The sequence below is a fragment of the Blennius ocellaris genome, assembly GCF_963422515.1.
Source record: "Blennius ocellaris genome assembly, chromosome: 24".
Classification (NCBI taxonomy): Eukaryota; Metazoa; Chordata; class Actinopteri; order Blenniiformes; family Blenniidae; genus Blennius; species Blennius ocellaris.
This window is the reverse complement of record NC_137673.1, coordinates 6506755-6532652: the sequence shown is the minus strand read 5'-3', so window position 1 is coordinate 6532652 and position 25898 is coordinate 6506755.

The window sequence follows — 25898 nt, the reverse complement described above, 5'->3', positions numbered from 1 at the left end:
TGCTATTACTAGATTACTAATTGAGTTGTGTAACTTGTTACTTCTGGCCTCGTCAGTTCATGCTGTTTCCACATTCAAGTTTTGATGTTCTGATTGCCTATTGTTTACCTTTAAGCCTGAAATAGGAAGTTCATCTTTCGGTTTTTTGAGATGCAACACCTTTCTGTCAGCAACAGTTCATATGAATGAATTTTCTCTGGAAACTGGAAAAGGTTGCGTATTTTTTTTCTTTTTCAAAAATGGCTTTCCACCTGACTCACACCTTTTTATTGCCTGGACTTGTGGTTTGCTAACTGCCACCTTCAATAAGTGTTGGACAATAGAAGTCAGTGTGAGCTGCTGTTACTCATCCACAGAAAGTATACACAGACTTGTCATGACATGATGCCGTCCAAACAGGCCTGACCCATTGTGGCATCGGCTCGAAAAGACTTCCAAGGCTGCGGTATCTTTCAGCAACATGTTAGCAGCAGTTATCACATCGGGTCTCAATGGGTCTTGTTTGTGCAGCACATCCCACAGAGTCTTGATTATTTCAAGATCTGGGGGAATTTGAAGTTGAACTCAACACCTCCAGCTGGTTGTTATGTTTCTCAAATCATTTGTAGACGACATTATTCCATTGCAGCAGGGGCCGTTGCCAAAAGAGAACTCTGCTCTCATGAAAAGGTGCACAAGAACTGACAACACTTCATGAGGTGACAGAAACAGCACCAAGTCTTTCCACAGCTCAAAGGTAAGACACATGCACCAACCCATAATTCACCATTCAAGGCCACTCTCCTTCTGACACTCACATGGCCATTGTTAGTGATTTCAGCAGGAGTCAGCATCTGGACCTTAACTAGTCTGTAGAGACACATGCAGGCCACCTTTGATGGATCCTGACCAGTGCAGACAGGAAACCTTCGGCAGAGTTGCAGTTTTGGAGATGATCCGACTCACTGTTGCCCACTTTTTTGGCTCCGGCACGTCGACTCTTAGGAGAAAATGTTCTCTTACTGCCAGGATAAAGAAATAATCTGTGATATTTATCACACCTATTAGTGGGCTTGATGTTGTGTCTCATGTGTAATAATGTGTACGGTTTAATTTAACTTAAGAGTAAACATTTTCATAAACAAAGCCAAGAGATGGAAAAGAAACACAAACAACCAACTGTCATTTGTTACAGCCCATTTCTTCTGCTGCGTCGACTCTGTTAAATTGTTTTGAATTAGAATTGCACCTTTTTTTTTTGCACAACCTGATTAAAATGAGCATTTTGAATGTTTATGCAACAGCAGCTGTTCACTTGTTAACAGTTTACTCAAAGTAGTATCACAGTCCATCTGGTTGGTGATACATTGTGGCTCAAAGCCAGAATTGAATTGAATAAACCTAACCTCTGATCACTGCTCTCCACTCAGAATAAATTCTCTTTAATGAATCTTGTTAGGCGATAAACTCCTGAACACAGCCTAACTGATCTTTCCAGAGTTATTACTACGCAATCAGTGATGAGTGCTGTAGATTATGCAGTATATGTCCAGCATAATGTAATGAAGTTATTAAATGTGTTTCCCTGCATGAGACACACAGCATGTGGGTTTATCAACAAATTTAACACAGACATATACTTTACAGATATATTCGTTCATTTTGAGATTCTCCACATCATCTACAATAACTTCTATTGTTTATTTTCCCCCACATCATCTCTCATGCCGCGATTTCTTTTTGTTTATTTTCATGTGGAGCTCTGATACATTCGTTAACTTCCAGTTCCACGTTCGTTTGTTCTGGCCGTCAGCACTAAAGCCAGTCATTTTATGGCGAACACAAACAAAGTAACATGGAAAATATGCTGGAGCAGCGTTTCAGAAAAGTGGTGTTTTCAGTGACTCCGTATCAGTTACCATTGTCCTGCACTACTGCAAACTTGCACCCTGATTCCTAATAGATCCTGTGTTTACCAAACCGTATTCTTCTACTTGGATATAAACTTGCATCTTTGTAAAACTTTCTCTCCTCCTTCCCCACAGCACATGTTAGCTTTGTTCCTCCTCTTCGGCCCTGCTTCATCATCCCTGCTTCCCCCCAGCCAGGCTTTTACTTGGCTGTCACTGCTGCCCCCTGTCCGCATCAATACTCAGCCCTTTATGTGATCCTTGGTTCGTTCAATAACACTACACGATCTTTTGGGCCAAGCCCCCCCCCCCCCCCCCCCCCCCCCCCCAGGGTCTGTCTTTGGCAAATAAGATATTGCAGGGACAATTTAAAATGCTGCTCTGATTATCTATAGACTCTGCTGCAGTTTGTTTGCACTGAGGTCTCAAAGGGAAGGGATGCTGAGCAGAGGGAGACTGTAAAAGATCCACACGGGTCCTTGTGTTTTAAAAACCCTTTTGTCCTGCTTTGGCCAAAATGCTATTTAAGTAGAGCATCAATATTCTTTAAAGCCTTAAATGATGAATGCTGAAAAACACTTTTTTTCCCCCAACCTAAATCACTGAGCAGAGCTGGAAGAGGGAAACACATCTAATTCATTACTTCAGTCTGAAGCATTCAGGCTGTAAGCAAGCCTGAAATTCACCGTGTAGCACAATGGATGTCACATTTAAACAAAACATAAAAAGCAACAATAAAATAGCAGACATTTATAGAACAGGGCTTTTCAGAATACAACATGAGTAAAGCCAGTGTCCCTTATTGAATAATAAATAGAGGAACATTTCCTATGAGTGCTTTAAAAAGTCATATTTAATCAGGTTATGTATTCATGTACAGTAAACTGATTCACTGACCATAGACTGATTATTCTTGTTAAACTAACCAGAAAGCTAACCAACTTATCCCGGGATGTTCTGTATTGTAATGTCTGTTTAGACCACAGTACTTTTATTTTATTCAACTTGATTCATGAACCAAAAGTGCTTCCCTTCAAAGAATAAATCATAAACACAGCTCCGCTGGCATAAATAACAACCTCTGGGATTTCTAAGAATCTTAACCACTGAAGTTTAAAGGACTGCCACTACATGACCACGTGGGTTGAATTAGAAAGGCTTTACTTTGGCTTACACTGTCGCTATATTTCTCTCTGTGTGAGTGTTGTGTGGAGTGAGAGCAAATGTTAATCATAAGCTCTGACAGGATAATGTGCATCTCATAATACAAAGGTCACCTCTATATTCTCATAGTTGATGGTGGCTTGGAGCGAATTCAACCTGCAATGAGTCACACTGATCATCTCATTTGTTTAGATGCTCCAAATGCAATGTGTATTTAATATTCCTGGTGCTTTAGCCTTTTGTGAAGTTTGATTGTGACTGAAGGTTGCAGAAGAGGAGGTAGATCCGATATGATTAGAATCAATTCATGACACATTTAATCATATATGGTTATGTGACATGCAAAGGGCATTAAATGAAAAGTTGTATAGTCCATGCTCCTCAGACTGGAAATCTCCCACTACCAGACTTACAGACGTCCGAGCAGCTTCACCTCTCCACAAAAACACTCAACCGGGCTTATTTTGTACTTGTCTTTTGGACATGATAGATAATTTGGCTTATTTTAAAAAGTTATTTGTATATTTTTAGTCCTTGATTTTACAATACAACCTTAAATATGAAGATTTCTCATTAAGTGGAATCCACTTGCTCAATGGACAGATAATTCCACTAGTTCTGCGTAATTTTCTTTTCAAATTTTGTGGTTTTATCTTAAATGTAAGCTCCCCTTTTTTTTGCAGACCTCCAGGGGCCACAGTTGCTTTACCTCTCCCCCAAAACACTCACTCCAGCTGGGCTCAGCATCAACCAACCACACTGGAATAACATAGACAGTGAAAATAGTGTCATTTACGGATGCATTCAACATTCAAGCTGTCATATTCTGTTGTTGTTGGGTTTTCTATTAAAAGCCTTGACCTTAATATTCCTCACATATGAGTACAATAAATTACAAAATAAAATAAAAGCCTCCACATTTATTACCAGCTGCATGACATGTTGTGCATTCATCAACAGTCCACTTGCTCTGACACTCAATGTGCCGTCCACGTAAATTATTGATATCTGGGCAGAGACACTTTCAACTGATGATGACTCAATATGGTGGCCGTGCTCAGGTCAGGAGACGCTGCCTGATACATCGATGCCATGGATCGCGCTGACTGACACGTGCGAAGGAAGCACGCCAGGCCTGGGAGTTCGATACCTCTCACTCACTGACATGTATACTTTACTGTGTTTACAACAAATGTACCACAGGTGAAACAGATTCCCACTGAATAATGGAATCCTTTAATGCAGATGGGCAGAAGGTTTCATTGTTGCATTTCCACTGTGTTCCAGTAGATTCATTTTTCATTTTGCTGCTGCACTTTGTGCTGCTATTGTATTCAGCTGCATAATGCAGAAAGTTGTTTATCACATCCGTCCGAGTCTAAATATTCTCACAGTTGTAATGCTGCTCTCGGTAAAATGCACGCAAGTGGGGGAAGAAGTACTCGAAAATGTGTTTTACTTGTAGCTCCAGAAAAGTGTTTGAGCTTCACTGAGCTGAAAATGTGATCGTTTTTACACCCATTTCTATTCATCCGGCGATGTTATCCAATGGAAATGCAATGAGCAAGACCCAAAATACAAAGTTGCTTGAAAAGGATTTTGATCAAACTGCTAGAATAAAAACGGTTCATAATAATGTAAACCTTTCAAGATTAGGAGTGTGCATCAACCACAACATTGTGAATAGCATGCTTCCTGTATCCACACTCGATGTTTGTCCAGCACATCCCACAAATGCATGATTGGATTGAGATCTGGTGAATGATTCTTGCCGTCTTTCCTGAATCTTTTCTGCATCACACTACTGAAAGAGGCCAGGATTTCATGAAGTTAAGTCAACTGTATTGAAGTATTCAGTAATGAGGAACAATTGGATGTGACTTTTCAGAGTCCTGGAAAACAAATTATAATAATAAATATTAGCTTTAATGAAAAAGAAGAAATGACTGTAAAGTGCAACAGTGGTGGAGCACTACATTTATTTGAGTGGTCACGAAATTAACGGATCAAAATAACTGATATATGATTGTTCTAATGTAGTTCAATGACAAGAAATACTATCAAAAAATATATATATACGGAAATTATTTGAATATTTTTAGAAACCTGAACAAGTTTGTTGAAAATAAATTCTATGTGATTCTGTTTTCCCTGGTGGTCATAAGTAATATCTTACATTTATTCTCTAATCTTTATTTTGTTTCAATAATACAATACAGGAAAACAGGACAGGAAATGGAAATCACTAACCTATAATTAAAGTTGTGGAGGTTGAGCTGAGGAAATGTCTCAGCAGCATCTTCATTAAATGTTGAGCTTATTCACACCCGATTTCCAACGGATGTAGTCGTTAGACATTATGAAAATTTTTTCAATACATAAAATCCCAATGTGTGCAGTAATTCTTCCCACAACCTCAAACTTCCATGTTATGTTTTACTCGAATAGTCATTACTCTTGCATTGGGAAGACTTGAAGTTGTTTGTAGGTTATTATAATAATGTTTGACTGGTTTTATCCATTGGAGATTCAAATGATCTTTATTTGACCCCTGAACTGAAAAATGTTTGAGGAGACTGAAGAATAAATGAGTGAGATTCAAACAAGACAGGATTAGAGACAGACTGTTACTCTCTAACGAGGTTCTGATCATCTGCACCTCATCCAGAACGTCTGATCAGAATCCTTTTGAAGAGAAATATCTGTACTTGTTTTCCCATCGGACTCTTCTGCCTTTGAAATGTTTCTAAATTATGAAAATTAATGCAATGTTTCTGTTTGTGGTGTCGTTAATTGGCTAATGTCACCTGCTTCGAGGAGGTTCAGGGTGTTAAAAGGGGATTTTCCTTTTCCAGCCACTTTGTTTGCTGCTTCACTTAGACGTAATAATAACAATAATAATTCATGTTTTGCACTATACTTTACTGTACTCTTTATAATCAATAACAGTGGGCGGACATGGGAGCCACAACAGTACAGTATTAAAGTGTAAAGCAGAAAGAATATAGCATCTATTCTCTCCATCGTTGAATAAGACTGTAGCATTTATTATATTTGTACAGCAGATTTTAAAATTCCTGTGTTATTTGAACTTCAATTGGGATCTACAAATGGTATACTTAAAAGAAGAGTAGACTAGATTGGTCTCTTAGTAGACTAATTATAACAGGAAATAACAGCCAAGAGGAGAATTGCTGTCAGATTATGTAACCGTTGCTGAATGAAGGCAGACGTGGGCTCTGGTGTGTTTAATTTCAGCAGGACACCTGAAACGGCTCTCAATTCACCACCGCAGCACAAACACACTGCAGGGAGGAAGAAACTCCTGCACGGGAAACAAAATAATGCTTTTTATATTACAAACTGAACACATCACTCTGAGTGCATCGCTGTGGAGTTCCTTCATTTATCATCCATTATTAATGTACTTACTTCAGAGTTTGATCATAGAAATTCATCAGATATATCTGGTGCTCAAACTTTGTCAGCAGCGTATCTTAGCTGTGGAGCACACAAGTAGGAAACAAGTGTTAAATTTAATCTTCCATTTATTTGAAAGAATGTTAAAACATGAAAGAAATTGCAAATAGTTTTAATCGGTGTTTTGATTAAAATGTATTTGTTGAAACCAGAGGTGTCATATATAAGGACTGTCCCCCAAAACTGGCCTGCAAGAGGCTTTAATCTGGTTGCTAGTAGCAAGCACTCAAAAATACAAAGAAAACTTACATTTTAAACACAAAAGTGACACAACAGAACACTGAGACTTGAGCTGAGATATCAGTGATGCTGCTAGAAAAGATTGCGACCTTGATGCCATCAAACTAGCCTCTAAGCTGGGGTAAGTTTGTTTTTGTAATTGTTTAGTTTTGTGAAAATATAGACATTTCCATCAAGTATACATCATTGCAAGTTGTTAAAGTTTAAATCTAAAGGTTTTCATGGCACTATTTTACCGGTCTGGCCCACATGAACTCAACTGTGTTTGAAACCACTGGTATAGAGGGATTCACTAATATTCTGATTAAGTAATGAATAATTGACGAGATCTGAAGTACTAACACTGATTAAAACAAGCGGATCAAAGAGAACAAAGACATTTTTTTTCAACTATGAAAACGTGATATTTTAAAATAAATATGAAAGTATACACTCCGTACTTTTGTCTTTGTGCATCCGGTGGTAGTGAGGAGCAGCCAGCCCGCATGGTTATGTGGCTCCTGTAACTGTGGTCTGGTGGAGTGAGGTGGACGATACCTCTCATTGTGAAAAATGCATAAAACACAGTTCAAACTGAACTGTCCACAGATAATAAGGAACATAAATTCTAATAAAAGAGACCAGAGACAGTAAAAGCAAGACGACTGACTACAGAGGAGCCAGACTGACAGATGTAACCTATAGTGCGCCAACAACCATGAAGCGTTCACAAATATCATCAGCTGTACATTGGAAAGACACAATAGATACTACTAATATTATACTAATAGATATATTAATAGATACTCTAAATTATTGGCCATATGTTTTCTTTACCGTAGATTTTAACGGTATTCTACGTCACACAGTCTTCATTGGGAGACTTTAAACAACCGTGCTTTCTCAGTTTTTCTACATCTATGAAATAATAAAAGGCTGAGCTGTGATTTATGCAAAAAGCCCACCTATAAACCAACGCGTCTCATTTTCCTAAAAGTAGGAAGGAGGTGTTTGAGTGCTGACTGAGCTTCTGGTTTATTCAAACTAGAGTTGCTGACGGTTTTTTTTAATGCATTTTGCTCCATTTAAATTAAATGATTGCTTCAGTTCCATCACCATATTCACAAAGAATACAAGCGTTTGTATACAGCGCTGATATATGTGGCTGTATAAATCACAAAGATGGAAGTTGAGAGTGGAAAGTTTTCAGTCTTACTTTCTGCGAACACTCTCTATTATACATTTGTGTATTTAGAAAACATCCCAAGCAAGAACCCTGAGAAACCCACGCATGTACAGGGAGAACCTGCAGAAATACACAAAAACTGCACTGGAACACTGCCAACACTACTCTGCAGCCTGCTTTTAATCAACATTCAATTATTCTCTTTTTTTACATTTTTCCACCATATCTCGATCTCTTCATTAACTAATGGGGCCTCCAAGTTCTCATTATAACGTCTGCATTATTTATGGTGATGACATATTATGACAGATATATTAGGCCTGATCTGAGGAGAGTACATTAAACAACACACAAGCGGATACAACAAGGAAAGAAGTCATGACCTGAGACGGAACAAAACTCGTCAAGGAAAACTGGGCTGGACTATTAAACAAGGTCATTTTAAATTTATTTTGGTTTTTCCTGAAATAAAGAATATTAAAACCCAGGATGTGTGCAGATAGCTGAGACCCGGAGCTCCACTTGTAAAGTCAGACCAGGCTCTATGATGATACCGGCTCTCCTGTCTAAAGCAGTGTACAAACATATGATAATGGTACATGCTTTGACTTATGAGAAAACTAAAATCGGGTTAATTTAGTGGCATTTAAAATCAAGGTTTCAAAAACAGATAAGTTGGTTTAACACCGAAAACTTTTACAACTTCCGTGCATCTCAGTTATTCTGTGAAAGACATTAATTGCACTATCCATTTACCACAGGGTGTTAAACATTTGAAATCAAGACAATGACGCCAATGCAGGTGAAAATTAAACTTAAAGAAGGTTCCATACCTCCACTTTTTGAAGTACAGAACTGAGATTAAGACGTGTCCATCAATCAGTGAGTAAATCTTCAGAGTAATGAACCCTATTTGACATGTAGTGTTTACCACCTCAGAGCAAACAGAGCCCCGCCTCCATGTGTCTTCCCTCAATATAGTCCTCAACTCCAGGTCGGGAATGGTTATTTTATATGCCAGTTGCCTATAAACACACAATTCAAAGTGATGCGACAAAGCAGGAGAAGCAGTTTAACGGAGAACATTTCAACCTGAGGGACGCCTCAGTAGCCGCAGTTGATTTTACACAGCAAATCTTTTGATTCCCCGAGGTCCCACTTTGAGTATTCCTTTTGATGGCTTCTTGTATATATCCCTTCATTACATTCCTTCCCATATAAGCTGTTCACATTTCCGCTGGGCATGTAATCATCCATTAATCCAGAGGGAAGATAGCCCCTGTGCAATGCGAGCGTCTTAAGTGTTGTGAATATTTGTCTCATCCATTTTCTAATTCAAAGAGTCAGATCCCCCTTTGGAATTCCCACTTCTCATCTCCCTTGCCTTTACATGGTCTTTACCCACTATTTCTTTCTTTTCTTTTTTTTTTGCAATTAGGTTTGCAGCAGGCTGTGTAGCTGCCTGGATTCTCAACAGAGGCTGGGGGTGAAATCAGAGTGGACCGTCACAACAAATCCCACGAGGCAGAAATGCAGAAACAGAGATTAATGACCCAGGAGAGCCAGAAATCAGAGCTTTCTTAAAGGCAAACAGGGGAAAAAAAGAACTTGAGAGACATTATACTGAAGGACTTCAGATGGATCTGATATTAAGTTGATAGATAATTTAATCTGTTTTTTTAACCAGGAGGAGATTAATTTTGCAACATGATTAATTATGTAAACAGTGTTATCAGTGGGAGATGCTCACAGATTGCTACAGAGGGACATTTGGATTCTGTCGGCACCGCCTTGTTTACCCTCATCAATGGAGAGCCAACGTCCAGCAACAAGGTTGTTCAAGGTTTCGGCTCCTCTGTGAGCACTGATAGCAGCGATTCTTAGACGTGGAGCCTTTTAACACGACCTCTGCTCTTTAAAACATGAGTGCTGTCAGGCAGTACCATTTAAACCATTTACATGATGCTTGAAGTATCATGTTCTATCAAATGCTAGTGGACGGCTCATTAAAAATGATATGGAAATAAACTTTGTGCTTCATACAAAACACTTTCAATTAAGTGTTGACTCGGTTTTAGAAAGTGGTAATGACTGCTTTGGGGTTGATTAACTTGGCATTTGAATAAAATAGAAATATATAAAAACAAACAGAGGAGGCAGAAACGACAAACTTCCACCTCTACAACCTGGGATAGAAAAGTAGTCCAAACCTACAACATCTTAGATAGAAAATGCTATATGTTTATAGTGCTGTGTGGCCTATACATTTAGCATCTTCTAGTTAACCCACTATAGGTTTAGAGTATGATCTTATATTAGCTGAACTAGAAAATAGTCCCCAGACACCCAAACCAGCCCTGGATGTCAGTGAGCCTACAGCCTGTTCGTTATCTGAAAGCTCTGCTTCCCTTTCTCATTTCAAAACTTGAGAAACCCGTACGAAGCAGCGCATGGAATAATATCGTACCAACGGCTCTTTAAGACATGATGGAACCGGGAACTTCAAACAGCTCATGTACATAAAATGCATGGCTTTGTTTCAAGTCATCCAAGGAGTTGTACTGATGAACTGGTGAAAATGTGCTCTTCAAGTGAAGTCCATTTATTTGGTTTTAACACTGTGCAGCTCATCAAACCACAGGAACCTCGCTTTTTCTGCACCATTGCTTCCTATTTTATCTGGTAAAACAACAACAACAACACACTTTGATGAATTCCTTTTTGTATTTATGTGACATTGTTGAACAACATGATTGAAGCTACGTTATGTGAGGCTTTTACCAAACAACATTTACAACATTCTTCTTTTGTGTGGTGTATAGTTGTTTGCACATAAAGAGAATATTTTGGATCAACTCCAGAATTTGTATTTGTTATTTATTTGTGCCATGCTCTCTGTTTTAGAGAGGCGGATTGAAGAACACCAATGTGTGAGAAATGTGATTCCTCACAGTGGTACTGCAGGTCAAAGTAATGCTACCGATAGCAGTCAGACTGTTTGTAAGGCGCCGAGAGCCAAATACTAGTTTTATCTGAGTTCAGAGGCAGAAGATTACAGCTCATCCAGGCCTTCATGTCTTTATGTCTCTGTAGTAAAATGTTATTGTCTGACAGAGCTCATATAGAGTCGAGTCCTTTGTCTGAGGCTACGAGAAGGTCAAAGATAACTTTCACCAAAGTTGTTTCTATGCCGTGATGAACTCCAAAACCTTTCTTGTTGCTGGTTTAAAAAAAAAAAGAGAGAAAGGTATTGTTATTCCCTAAGCGCCCCAATTCTCTTCACTCAGGGCAGTTCGGTATTTTCTACTGTTTGACTATAAGTCAATCAAACCAGGTGCTTTGGCAAAAAAAAAAAAAAAGTATTATCTGAACCGCATTGCACCATCACTCACTGAATGTTTCATCAGTCACAACAGAGCAAAGAGCATGCAACAATGACTTGGGTTCAACACAGAAACAATAACGTCTTTATCAGTGGATTCATATGTCTGAAGCAGCCGAACGCTCATGTGCAGTGACACGCCATTTGTTGGATGTCAGGGTGGCAGATTGAAAGCATTCAGCTCGTCCCGGCAACCCCCCACGCTGCATGTCAGCCCTCGTAACGACCGCCATGCTATCTGATATCATGCGAATTGAAGTTGTGGCGGGGTGAGAACGAACCCCCCCCCCCCCCCCCCCCACACACACACACGTCATATTTTATTCTTTATTTTCTCTCTCCAGTCAACTTTTGACAAAAAATTGACTGCACCCGTTGTTTGGATGTTGTTTACATCATGTTTGGAATAAAGGAAAAAAACAACAACCCATAAATCATGCATTGAACACATTTCCATTAACTCACTAGATTTTTCTTTTTAACATGGGAGGAAAATATCCGTTTTCAAGTGTTGATGGTTGGATTTTTCTGATTGAAGACTTTCTGTTTCACTGACTTCTTTGCTGATAGAAATGAGAAGTCTATGGATTGCCACTTGAAGTGTCTGCATTTGGTTTCCTTCGTTTGATTTGATGTTTGATAGTAACTGTGAATATTTGAAGGAGACGAGGACCCAATTTATACCTTTTCAGGTATGAACTGAAACATTTCTTAGTGTTTTTTTGACCGTTTGTATGACAACGGGGCTCGGACTCACTGAAAATGCAAGTTTTTGAAAATGTTCTGACTCGTCTCCATGGAAACAAGGGGAAATCAACGTTTTCTGAAATGCTGCTCCTGCATATGCGCACCAGTAAAAAGTTCTTCTGCACATGCCCAGTAGATGGATAATAAGAACAATGTTTGCCTCCAGAGTGTGATGGCTCCCAGTTCCTAGTTGGTAGACTTGGTAGTTTTATTTTGACAGTCACATAACAATCCAACTTAGTCGTCCACTAGTTTCATTACGAGAACAAACAACAGTGACAACTCTTGGCCTGGCATGCTCACGACATTGTTTCAAAATGTTACAGTGTAAACGTGAAACTTTTCTCAACCACCGAAACGTTGCTATTTTTCATCTATTTTCTTTATTTCTTTATCAATATTTGTCAATATTTAACTGACATTGTTATCTTGAGCTGATCCATACGCAAACCTATTTTCTAAATATATATATATATATATATATATATGTATATATATTTGACTCAGATGTTTTCTGCCCTCGCTCACTGACTTCCTGTCACTCGGAGCAACCAATATCTGAAATATCAACACATAAACTTCATCTTTTCAGCACTGAGTCTGGAGTATGTTGTGAATCATTATTGATTTCTTTGTTTTTGCTTATCTTAGATAACCGCTGTCTTGGTGTTAAATGTTGGACAATTGAAAATGAAGAAGTCAGTTTTATCGGAGGGTGCAGGAGACGGGCCCAAAATAACTCCTCTCTTTAAGCCCTTCCACGGCGGATTGCTGTCTAAAGAACTGAATTCCTTCTGTGATCAAAATGAGACGGGAGGTCTGCGATCAGGTAATCTTCCTTTTCTTTCACTTGACTTAAATATACCAGTGGCACCAAAAAGACAGTGTTGTCATATGAAAGCTAATGCACACGGTCCTGTTGCTATTCTTGAGCCAGAGAAGAATACAGTCTCAAATCTATTTATGTAATATAAATCTGCACTAAATAAATGAGTATTTAAAACATTCTTTGTTTTGTGCTATCATTCACGGCTTGTATTATTAATAACTTAAGACGGGAAGTTAAACTGCAGATTATCCCACACTGTCATTGTGAAGTAGTAATAGAGTATTTGTCTTCTAACGCAGCATTTTATCCAGTAAAAATAGGCGCTCTGGTATCCTGGATGTCCTTGGCTGTTGATGTAAAATTGTCCTGATTGTTTAAACATGCAGGGAAAACGCAGAGGATCATTGCATCATGAAATATGCCTTTGTTTTCATTTTGCAAAATACATTTGAGTTGTTATCAGTTCCTTTCCAATGAGGGGGTAGTGTGTGTTTGGAATGGTAAATAAGGAGACGTGTGTGTGTGTGTGTGTGTGTGTGTGTGTGTGTGTGTGTGTGTGTGTGTGTGTGTGTGTGTGTGTGTGTGTGTGTGTGTGTGTGTGTGGGGGTGCTATTGGATTTGGCCCTGCACTGAGTAATTCAGTGTAAATGCGTTGTGAACAGAGGGGTGCTGTGGATCAGTGGTCAGAGGCGGCAGCAGTAATGGGGTCCTGGTGTTCAACACGCGCTCAGTAAATACGCACGCCATCCTCCTCCAGGTTAAGAAACGTACCGAGGGCACATTATCCAAACAGCCTGACAGATCCTAACCTGGGAGAGGAGCTCTGCCTCGACCTCCATGACATCAAACACACACCTCATCTCCACACACCGCTCCTCTCTCGCTCTCCGGCCACAGTGCGGGCTGCCCACTGCTGAAGAGTCGACAGAGATGACAGGAGGCTTCTCACTGTAGTGAAAGAGAATTAAGAATGACGGCTCAATATGTTTTCACGTAAAATCCACCCATTTGATGGTGGGACTTGTGTCAGCTGCTGGATCACCGCAGCGCTCGGTCCGTCCCAATTCCAGCTTTCAGGGTTTCAGCGGCTCGCTCTTAGAGGACTTTCATCCATCCATTGTCTCAGCACTTCATCAGACCACGGGCTTGTTGAGGGGGCTGAAGCTGATCTCAGCTGACAGACAATTTCACACTCCTCCAACCACACCTACTGTCCACTTACAGACACTAATTCACCCAACACGTGTGTCTTTGCATTGTATGGAAATATCGGAGTGTATTGGAAACACACACACACACACAGGCACGGGAAGAGCATGCAGACATCTGAATATTCAAAAAGTGGTGAACAGGAGGACAAAATAACGAAACACTGATCATGCAGAGCTAACAAACATTTGGCTGATTAGTTTTTAGATGCTTAATAACTTCCTGTTGACACTCCTGATTGTATTCAATAGAAATTCACATACACTGCTGTTGAATTCTTTAATGGATTTTGTGGGTAACCATGCAATGAATTGTGGAAGCTGCATGATTCTGTAAGTTTTGTATATCTTTATCAGTCATAAAACTTATGAATTATGTAAAGCTGTATGTTTTCAACTTCGGCTAGATAAAAGTTTATTACTTGAAATGCAGTCATGAGTCAATACATGATTTTAATATAGCTTTTATATCATTTTTATCCCACTTTTTCCAACTCAATGACTCACAAAAGAAATATTTGCCTTCAGGTGATTTGACTCTGAATTGTAAAATCAGTTAGGTCAATATTGTCAGATTATATTGTAACCAACATTCTCATGTTTGATTTGAAAAATTACTCCAGTTGTGAGTTTTAGCTTTGTTATTCTATTTTATTATTCATTCAATCTGCACCACATTATTACATTTAGTTTTATGAAAGCAGAGTTGTGAACATTTGTGGAAAAATGTAGTAATACTAATTTCATGCTTTGATGACAACCAAGGTCAGTTATTCTACACAATCCACACACAATCATTCAATTCAATCCAATCCTTATTATATATACGTAGAACACTTTAATCTGACGTCCATTCATCCATCCGCAGTAACTTTGTCCTTGTGAGCATTTTGTTTCTTTGCGTCTCGATCTCGTGTTGTTTATTCGTATTTTTTTCCTCCTTTGTCGACATTGTTTGCTGTTCGTGATCTTTCTATATTCTCTGGCTCACATTCAACCAGCGAGCTCATGACAGACCGTGACACTGTAATAACTCCCACTTTCATTTTAATTTCAACTTATTGAGTCTTAAATTAGGTTAGGTCATGTGGAATTGCTGCAGACGTAACAATCACTATTAGCTCTTTCGCTCCTCTGGATTCCTGCTCGGGACAAAGGGCCAACCATGGCAATAATGGTTTCATTTTGTGCCGCCGCGCTGAGGATTGAAAATTGTGCTCGGCCATCTATCGATGCGCTCACCTAAATGGTTACATCATTCAGGCTGCGGCCTGTGTAAGTGTTGCCGTTTGCTTTGAGAGGTGGCTGAATTGAGCCCATCAGATGAAGAGGAGGCAGCAGTAACGCCATCAGAGCTGAAACAGGCTGCTGTCAGTCACCGTTAGCCGCCATCGGACCGAAGCAGCGTCGAGCTGAGAGCCAAAAGTCCGTAAACCCTCCGTCAGGCGAACAACGCACACATGCATGCAAAACAACATAAAAAGGAATATAACTGCAGGACAGAAGTGTTTGCATGACACAAACTAACCAGTGGTTTTTTTTGTTTTTTTTTAACGTTGTAAATTTGGCTGCGTTGCATGACGTCCATCATCACTTTTTTTTTTTTTTTTTACCCCAAATGTGAATTTGTTTTAACGCTAAAGTGCATACTCACCCCAATAGATTGTGTTTCAGTTTGTGTTAGATCAACTAACAACATGACTGAATTCACATGCAGGCAGGAGTCTTCAAAGAGGATTCTGCACTAAACAGAGAGTAAAATGTGACACCGTGGATTTAGACGTGTTGGAGTAGGATGTTACACAACATATTGGAGGGTCACAATAAGCATATGATGGTACAACATAGAAAATATCTCCAGGAGAGGGAATTCAGTGGAGGTCTCCTGAATGTCACCATGCTTCTGCATAAATATGTTTTTATTCTCGTTTATCCTCATTCCAATCCTCTTAATGTCAAAGTTTCACCACCAGAGTCGGTGGGCGAAGGTAAAGTGTCTGAGATTACATTCACTGCACTCCTGAGTGTTAATTTTTTTGTTGTTGTTTTGTTTTCAGATTTCAAAACAGATCAGGTGGCAGCTGTCGAGCCACAGATGTTGTATTAAAAGCTGCTGTCATGTTTTTGCTTTTGTGATGATCAATCTGAAAAAATGTCTCATGCAACAGAGTCAGTGTTGCAGAAATAATCCGCAGAAATCACATCAGGATGAAAACTAAACCTTCTCAAAGAGAGGAAATACACACGTTTCTAAAAAGGATCATGAATAAAGTACATAAATCAGCGCAAATGTTAGATGTTTTATGGTTAATCTGTCCAGTAAACTTAGCCAGTTTGTCGAGTTGTGAATTTACAGTGCGAATCTGTGATGAAATCTGCTTTAGGAATTCCGCAAATCTAAATAAGAATCTGTGGTACTTTTCTACAAGCTTGTAGACTTTTAAAAAGGTTTATAGAAAAGGTTGATGTATTTCATGTGTGTCTTCAAAATCTATTTTCTTGATTAATAACATACCTTTTCTTAATAGCATTGATAGAAATGGCATAAATAAATAGCAAGAAATGTTTAATGTACACTAATTCTGATGCTGATTTGATCTAACTGCAGATCTTGACACACTTTTTAATAAAATGCAGTCATGAATTAAGAATTGTTTGTATGTATGACGTGTCACTCTGTTGCAGGAAGCTGATTGGCTGATTAGTAGATTGAAGGCAGCTGGCGACCACCTCTACCTTTCTGGATAAAAGCCGCCGCCCTGTTGCAGGTCACAACAGCTTTTCTCCCCAACGTCACATTGCTCTGGTTCACTTTGTGTTTTCTTTTTTTTTTTTAAACAAAGCAGTTCACTCTGTTGATGTTCTTTGTTCTTATTGTGGCGTTAAAGCTGAGCCATGACACATTTCGTTTCATGATGAGCTCATTAGACTTCTGGGGGGAAAATGCTTAACATCAGTTTTCTGGCTTTCTTTTTAGTTATTCTCAAAGCTAAGTTGTCAATATGCCCCTTTAGAGGCAGTGGGGATTGTATAATTGTTATATAATTTTGACTGTCACCAGTGTGACCCCAACTCTAAAGAGGGAGGTTATCATAAATAATGAGATGCAGTCAAAGCCATTTTATCTCACATACTTCCAGGAACTCTTGATTTTTCCCAGATCGGAGTTTTGTAATTCTTCAACAGTCACCAGTCATTCACTTATTACCAGGATCCTCAAGAACTATGTGTCTGCCCCAACTCATAAAAAATTGTATTTACACAGAATGACAACCAAAATTCACATTTAGAAAAGACTGACAGTCCAGAAAAGACTGGAGATTTTAAAATGAAATTAAAGAAAGTCACAGAACATGTTCCATATATACTGCCTCACAACCTCCGGCAAGTCCTCAAGTTCAGAATTGATGTGTAATAATTTAATATCTGAATATAATATCTATCAGAGGTTGCAGTTTTCACGATCAAATAAAATTAAATTAGATGATTGACGCAGACATGTATAAAGTGGCCGTGCTGTTATGAGCAGTGACAAGCATCCATTGCACTCACGGCGGTCATTAAAGCTACAACTGCAAAATAGGCTTTAAATTCCATCAGTGATGCATTGCAGCCGCTCGCAGCTCTTTTTGTTAATGTGCTATCATGTGTGGATTAAGTCATTTCCATCAGGAAAAACTCAAATGACAGGGGGAAAAAAAGGCTTGCATATTAGCCCAATGATTTATTTGACATGCTGTGCAAAATATAGAAAAGCTTGAGAAATATGTGAGGAATCTTCAAGATTGAGCGCAGTGACAAGCTTCAGCCATAAATTACCCCAAATGTAGTTTTCACAGTGGTGCTGTTGAGCCGCGGTGAGAAATGATGATATATTTTGTGAATACATATTTTAAAGGCTTTTTCAATGTCCCTGCAGTGAATAAACAGAAATAAATGGATCTCTACATGTAAAGACCTGATATTGTAGTTCTTGAAGTCCCATGTTATAAGCAACACTTAATTTATAGTCCTTTTTATCCTTCCAGCCAAAATACAACACACATGGAGAGGTTTCAGCCCCAAACCTTGCAGAAACAAATAGACAAAGATTTTAGCATGCATTAAGCTAGACTGCAGCGTTTATTATGCGGAGTACGAAATCAAACCATTTATTGTCTGAGGTGATAACGAATTGCTTCGGGTGACTGACGGGATTGTGCACAAACAACGTCTTAAAACAATTCCAAGCATGGAAGCAAGTATGAGAACCCTAAAACTGAAACGCTGAGGCACAAAGTCTATCATCGCTGTTCAAGCAAATAAAGCGAATTGTATTATAACAACCCTGCATGATTTAGACAATGTATTTACTGTTCAGCCACCTGATGGATTAAAAAGTGGAATTTCAGACATAGTGAGGAGCAATTTAGAACCAAACAGACTAACAACTCACAGAGTCAACAAAGTTCTGGAAACATTCAGATTTTGCTCCATATCGACATGATAACTTATTACAGCAGACTGGAGATCCGTGACTGTGGAGGTCACTGGACTCCTGGTCTTCACTGGACTGCTGTGGTCTTCATCAGCTGTTGGAAAAGCTCACTGATGCTCTTCTGCACACTGCAGGTTGGAACCAGGGGTTGTCTGTATCATGCATCTGCGAAGGTGTTCCTGGGTGAAAATCTCAGTAGATTTAGCAGTTTGAACATTCGACGTTACTTAAATCAACTATTGTTCGTCATTCTCAAGCTTATCAGGTCAATCCAAGTGAGTGTTAAAGTCTGAACAGATGTTGATATGTACTTACAGTCTCTCTATCACCTGTAAAGACAAACTATGTGACTGTAAGAGAGGTTTCTTACTGCATGGCCGGGATGCCTGCAATACCACAACTTGGCCCTTGAAATGACTCTTTCAGTCCCTCAATGTGCATTCATGAGCTATATTTGTCCTTTCTACCAACATTTAGCTCAAACATCTCCCTCAATCAAATTTCTAGACATTGCAGCAGCTTCATCACAGCATAAGGTTGTAAGGCACGTAAAGAAGTGAGAAGTAAACTACTGCAGGCATGACTGGAATGGTTGATGCTAATTTATGGTAATGTTGTTCCCTACAGGCCTATTGTGGGCACCAGTAAGATTCGCTCTTAAAAACTAGCAGTTTTTCACAACAGTAGGTGTGTGTGCAGAATAAATAGCGGCAGACTGCGGTTCGCGGGGAATACTCGGTCCCGCCGCTCCTCATCTATCATGCAAAATGTGCTGACCGTCCACTTCTCAGATACAGATCTTGTGCACTGAGAGCCCTCTAGTCCTGCATCCCTCTCTCAAACCTCGGGGAAATAAAGGAGCAATAAAAAAAAAAAACCCAGTTGAACTGGGGAAGCAGCCAGGCCCATCCAAACACTCATAAATAAATGACTGCCCCTGTAAACAGGAGTCCACATCACAGCTGGAGTCAGACTTGTTTCCTCATGTCGCCCTGCAAGCTGTGCTTTGCTCGGTTTTATGCCGTTCGACAGACATGAGGATTCCTCCACTGTGACTCCACAGAATCTCGCTCTCAACACGCCTGGAATACAGCTTTTGTTTGTTTCAATGGGACTGTGTCTAAAAGGAGTACCAAGCACAACAGATGGTAGAAATACAGAAGATCTGGGCCACATGAAGAAGTCTTAGTCTGACTTTATTCTCAGGATTTTGTGATTTGAATCTCAGCACTCATATTTTTTTTTTTTTTTTTATATTTCTTAGATCATTCTGAGTCAGAACTGTATAATTAAAGAGTTAAATAGTTTTGGATTCACTCCATTGGTCTGTTGGAGGTCATTTGGACTGCTGGCTGTGTTTATTTTTGTCCCTTCTTGTACAAAGAAACAGATACTGCTGCTGGGTAAAGGACTTCCCGCGGCCTTCTCCATCTATCCTTGATGTCTCCTCGAGTCTCCTCCATGCTCTTGAGAAAAACACAGCAAAACTAGCAATGGCACACACTGATGTACCATCCTTTAGCAATTGCACCGCCTGTGGAACCTCTGCAGGGTCCAGGTACCATGAAACCAGACAGTAAAACTAAAACATCAGGGAGGAAAGATTAGGAAGGAAAGAAAAATATGAAAATCATTTCATTGTTGCTCTTCTCAACAAACCAGCTGGGACTGATCAATCAATAAACGCGATGTGTCACACATTAACGTTCTTTATTACAGTGTTGTATTTCTAAAACACGTGTCACTTAAATATAAAACCACCAACAGCATGCGTAGCACATTAAATCATCAGACAAAAGGCGAAATGTGCCTGTGGGAGACGAAGCCAGCAGAAGTATTGGACGCTCCTTATCTTCAGGCCAGCAGGAGGCAGTGTAGTGAGAACAGGCATCCAGGCCGTGGCGTGTTTAACACAGGCCTTTGTTGGTCCACATCCTGCAGCTTCACAGCAGAAGAATCCAGCTACTGATCTGGACCTGAAGTCTGTCAATGATGGCAAATGGTCGGTTCATCGCAAATACGAGGATTACAAATGAAATACCATGAGTGCTCTCTTTTCTACAAATAAAATCTATTGCTATAGTCACTGAGTTTTAAGTACAACTCCAGAATGACCAATAATGTGATGCTGGAGCTGTTTGCACCAGTATGCAAAGATCTATCTCTGCATCATGACCTTATAAAAAAAAAAAAAGAAGAAGTAGATAATCATTCTTCTATCACCTTAAAACGGCGGTGGAACAAATGAGAGGGACGCCTCTTCGGGTTCAAAGACAAAGGACACAACGCCTGCTATCATTCTCTGCACCATAAACATTTCCATTATGGAAATGAAGTTATTATGAGATTCTGCTGGTGTTGTGTTGAGGGGAAGGCAGGAAATAGAGTGATTAGGACTTGCTGGTCGTCATAGACCACTGACCCGAGTTTACAGGGAGCATTGATGTGAATTTGTCGCAGAGGCGGCGCGGCCCCCTCCTCCAGCTTCCCCCCCCCCCCCCCCCCCCCCCCATGTCCTCAGCCGATAGTGAAATGAGCCATCAGCCTGCAGGTAATATTGGGGCAGATGTCACAGATAAGAGTTGTGTCTGATGGTGATGATACTGCCCATCATTGCCACCGTACCATGAGCCCATTAGTGCTCTGCCGTGCCTGTTGCTGTTTGTCGGTGGCTGGTTGTTTACTGATTGAAAGAACAGGTGCGGCGGCGGCGTCTGCTGGCTCCCGGCCATCACCAGCTCCAAAAGTGCTCACTTAGATTTAAGTGAACGGAGTGAGCGAGTGCTGGTGAGCAGATGTCCCTCATTTTATCAAATATATTCGCAGTTTCTTCACTTTGAGTTTTCTTTTGATTTTAAAGAACTCGATAAAATCAAAAGTCAAGTAACAGTGACAGAAGTGAAGCAGCGGTTTCAAACATCCAATCCAGTTTTGTTTTCAATTGTTTATTTTTTTTTTATCAAATAAGTGCTGATTCTGGTTTGTGAAGACATTTCACTGTATTTCACATCAGTTGTGATGCCATCGCGCTGCTCCAGCCCACACGCCGTCAGTGTCAGTGCGAAGCCTATGAGCTTTGCTGTACGGCACGCCTGTTTTGCAGGTATTTTGCTTTTTACAATTTCTTTTTCATTCTCATTTTGCAGCGTGTTCGCCGGAGTGGAAAACAGGAGTGTTTCAGGCAACACTTCCAGCATAATTTCCATAATTTGACTTGCAATTGACGTTGGTATCAAATGTGGTTAAATAAAAGTGTAAAATAACCAACAAAAAAAGTGTTTTACTTTGCGTTTGGGTTGTATTTCTTGTTTTTCTAAATCATTTGATGAGCCTCCATGAGCGTTTATTTCAATACATTTCAACATAGCGAAATAATGTCTAGGAGATAGTTTGTGATTGTGATTTAGTTTCCAAATAAATTTGACATTAATCTTCATTCCTCAATGTTATGCATGTTTTATCTTCAACCATTATAATCCTGGAAGCAGTTTCGCTTTGTTAATGGAGAGAAACATCTTGTATTAGTGCATCATGCACATTGTGCACATTATTCTTTTGTAACTTTGATTTATGCATCTGTGTGCACAGCTCCAAACTTTGCACACAAATACTTTTGATTTTCATACTCTCATTCACTGTTTTCTTTACTGAGGTCACAGTTCAGACACTCCATCGGCTCTTCAATAATATAGAATAAAAATGTAATAATAAGTGAAATGTCAGCATGATCCAGGCTCCTTATGGAGAATATGTTGATGGTGTTATATTGTACTTTAACTGTCTTCCTGAATCTGTTGATACATTTGACATTCTGTCCATTCCAGAGTCTCGTCCATGACTTATGCAGCCTTCAGCGTGCTTACTTCATGGCTGCAATGCTAATGTGACCTTGCTATCATTTGGGTAACTATTTTTTTACAGCAGCATCACTGATTCCTCATCTGCAGACGTCTTGAGTTCCATGTTTCAGCGGATCTGCTTTTCACACTACAAATAGAGAATAACAGTCTGTTTTTGTCCAAATTGCATGTCTTTGTATTTTTTCATTCAGTTTATGGTGGAAACAGGTTTGCAGCACCTACGAGGAGTGTCAGCTGAATTGTTTATTCAAAAGGAGTGAAAAAATAGTTGACTTCTTCCACAATGTGCAGGACTGGTGCTCTTCTAATGCACAGCCCTTAATGGAGGAAAACCATCCAGGAGCAAAAACCTTCAGTCCAGCAGATTTGACTTTCCTGGAACAAAGTGATCGCTATAATGTGGTCGTCAATGTCGACTTTCTGGAACTTCGGAAAGCCAAGACTGCATTGTTTCTCTCCACCAAGCAATGTCTTTACTTTCCGCAGAATTGCTGCCCTATTTATTTCCTTCATTACATTCCAGTATTGATAATCTTTAGTGAGTGATTCAACTTAAAAAACTTTTGTGTTTTTTTTCAGTTTTTTTTTTTCAAAGTGGCACCTTTTGTTTTTTGGCACCAAAACAATTTAATTGTGGTATAGATGAGAGGAAGGATCTTTGTTTCTTGTGTAGTCATGTGCAGAGATACTTTGTTGCTGATGTTTCACTTAGAAAAATCTTTATAGGATCTTTTTCGGGATTCCGCGTTTACATTCTGGTGAATGTAAGCGTGGAAATCTTGTACTGGACTTCTAAAGGCAGGCAGGTGACAAAGTATGAATCTCTTCAGGCAACAACCGATAAAACTTATTAACCTGATGAAACCAAACTTTCTTCAATCACTATTAATACAAGTGTATCCATCTCACTGGGCTGAGGACGGGCCTCTGTGGCACACCACCTCCACCTAAATGTGACCAAACATATCTGTAAATACAATAGATCAAATGGCTGTAAAAGCTTAATTTAAAATGTGAGACTGCTGAGTGTTTGAAAGCATTTATTTTCTTTTACTCTCAGAACTGTAACGTTGAAGCACATAAAGAGTGCAGTGAGAAAATAAGACTGAAGTGACATGGTTAATAACTATCTTTCCTAATATATAATAACAGTCCTCAGGTTTCAAAAACAAGGTTATAGTAATCTACGGGAAATGAACACATATGTTAGAAAAATGCTGGACTTGAAGCATAGAATGAAAAATAGATGGATTGAGTTATATTTTGTCCCTTGTGCAGGTAAATGTTCGGCATAATGAAGATCGTGCTTGATGCCTCATTTTCCGACCGTTTTACTTCTGCCCTGAAGCAGAATTCTCTCTTGTTTGTCATGAATCCGGGCAGAGGTGATGCTTAATGTCTGGACAGGCTCAAGGTCGCCACAGACAAATCATTGCCAATGTGTGACTCTGCAACATTGCACAATTAAAGGATGACAAGGTTTTCCTCACACCGCGACCCTGACGATCGTCCCGATGAGCAATCATGCACACAAAACGTCATTATCACTTCTGAGTGACCCGTCGTCACCCCGGGGTCATAGAAGACAATTCACTTCGAGGGGCATAGTACATCTCTTTCGGTTAAAACTGCTGCTCAGTAATTCATAATGAAGATCAATATTTTTTCTCTGCAAGCTGCCTCTCTGAACATTGATTTACATTGGTAATACCTCCACGTGACCTCTGAGAAGCTCCTGCACCAAAGATTAGTGAACCGTTCATTCAGATCACTTACAGGGAATAATTAGTGATGCTAAATAAATGTTTAAGATCAAACAATTAGACTCCACCATGATTGAGATCAGGGGTTCAATTATATATTTTCATCGAGTCAAAAGCTGACCACAGTTCAGCTCAGTGCTAATACACATCTCCAAACAAGTATTATCTTCCAAGAGATATGCTATTGTCTCCACTCTGAATTGGTCTCATTCTTTCTGTGTGGGATTTATGCTTGAATAATCTGTTTTGGACACTCAGACAGCTTCAAGTAACCATGCTGCTATAACAGCCTCTGTAGAGAGGACGTCCATGGAAGAAGGTTCTTGTTTGGTTTATAATAATGATGCTCAACTGTACATTAATGAAATCATAAAATACTGTTTGCAGCAATATCAAACATTTGGCAACAATCAGCATGAGAAGAAGAGCAAGGTGTCATCCACAATTAAATCAAACTATGATTTAAACTATGATGTTACGTAAGTTTTGAACATCCCTTCGATAGTTTCTGACCGATACTGCAGCCCTATTTGTACATTTGGCTTTTGCACCGAAAGGCCTTTTTGGTCCATTTGTAGATTAGTAGCTTCAATTTGGCTCTTGACTTTGTCCTTTCTGCAGAGTTGTTTGGCAGCAAGCTGCAAGGACACATAATGACACTGAATGTCACATTGCCCGGCCTACTTAGTTTCAGAGTAAGTCATGAGGTGAGGCTGTGGTCCTGTGCTGGAGGCTGAGCACACTTGTTTTGGGGGAAAAAATACAAAATTCTGTGAACCATAATGACACCTATGTAGAGTATTACCCAGAACTAGATAGCTCTATGTTCTACCAGATTGATTGCAATTAAAATAGCTGATAAATGAACACATTTAAAACATTATTCACAGGTTATACCAAAGACAGAGAAGGTTACTGTGTGAGGGACAGAGAGAAAGCTGAGTAATGGATTAATCAACAACAACAGTGGAGAAGATACTAGCTTCTGTTGGTGTCAGATGAGCAATGAGCTACCTTCACAGTACATGTTGAATTCTATCAAGGAAAAGGTTTAAAACTTGGAATTTGAAGTCACTATTTCTAAAAAAATAAAATAAAAAATAAAAAAACACACAAAAGCCCATTAAAAAAAAGAAAGAATAAGAAGCAAACAACAGAAAAGTGAGGTAGGAATGAGGTAGAATGCAGGACATTTAGGAGTTCCCTACACATGAACAAAACAACAACAAAAAAACTATATTAATGACATGGGTGTGTAATATTTGGACTAGTTCTGATTCTGATTCTGAAGATAAACTTTGATAGAAAGTCAAGAATTGTGTGGATTAATAATTGTTTTTTGTTTTATATAGGATTTGTCTCCTTTTATGGTTGTTTTTTTTTTTTGTTTGTTTGTTTCAGAGTCTTGGCTTTAACCAAACTTCTGGAAGCATCCGTCCCTGCGTCAGGGACACGTCTCCACTTCACCCTCTGGAGCTCACATAAAAGTGGCAACAGACAGATTATTTATGTGGCTGAATATTAAGCGTGAGGTCTCTCTTTTCCTGGGAACTGGTGGCTCAGCACTTCACAGACAGATTTACATCAGCGTGTGAGGCGAAAGCTGTATTTCAAGTCTGCAGCGGTGGCAACAGACACACATTACAGCGGGAAGCTAATATGATCGGCCTCCACCTGATTTATTGGACGTGAGC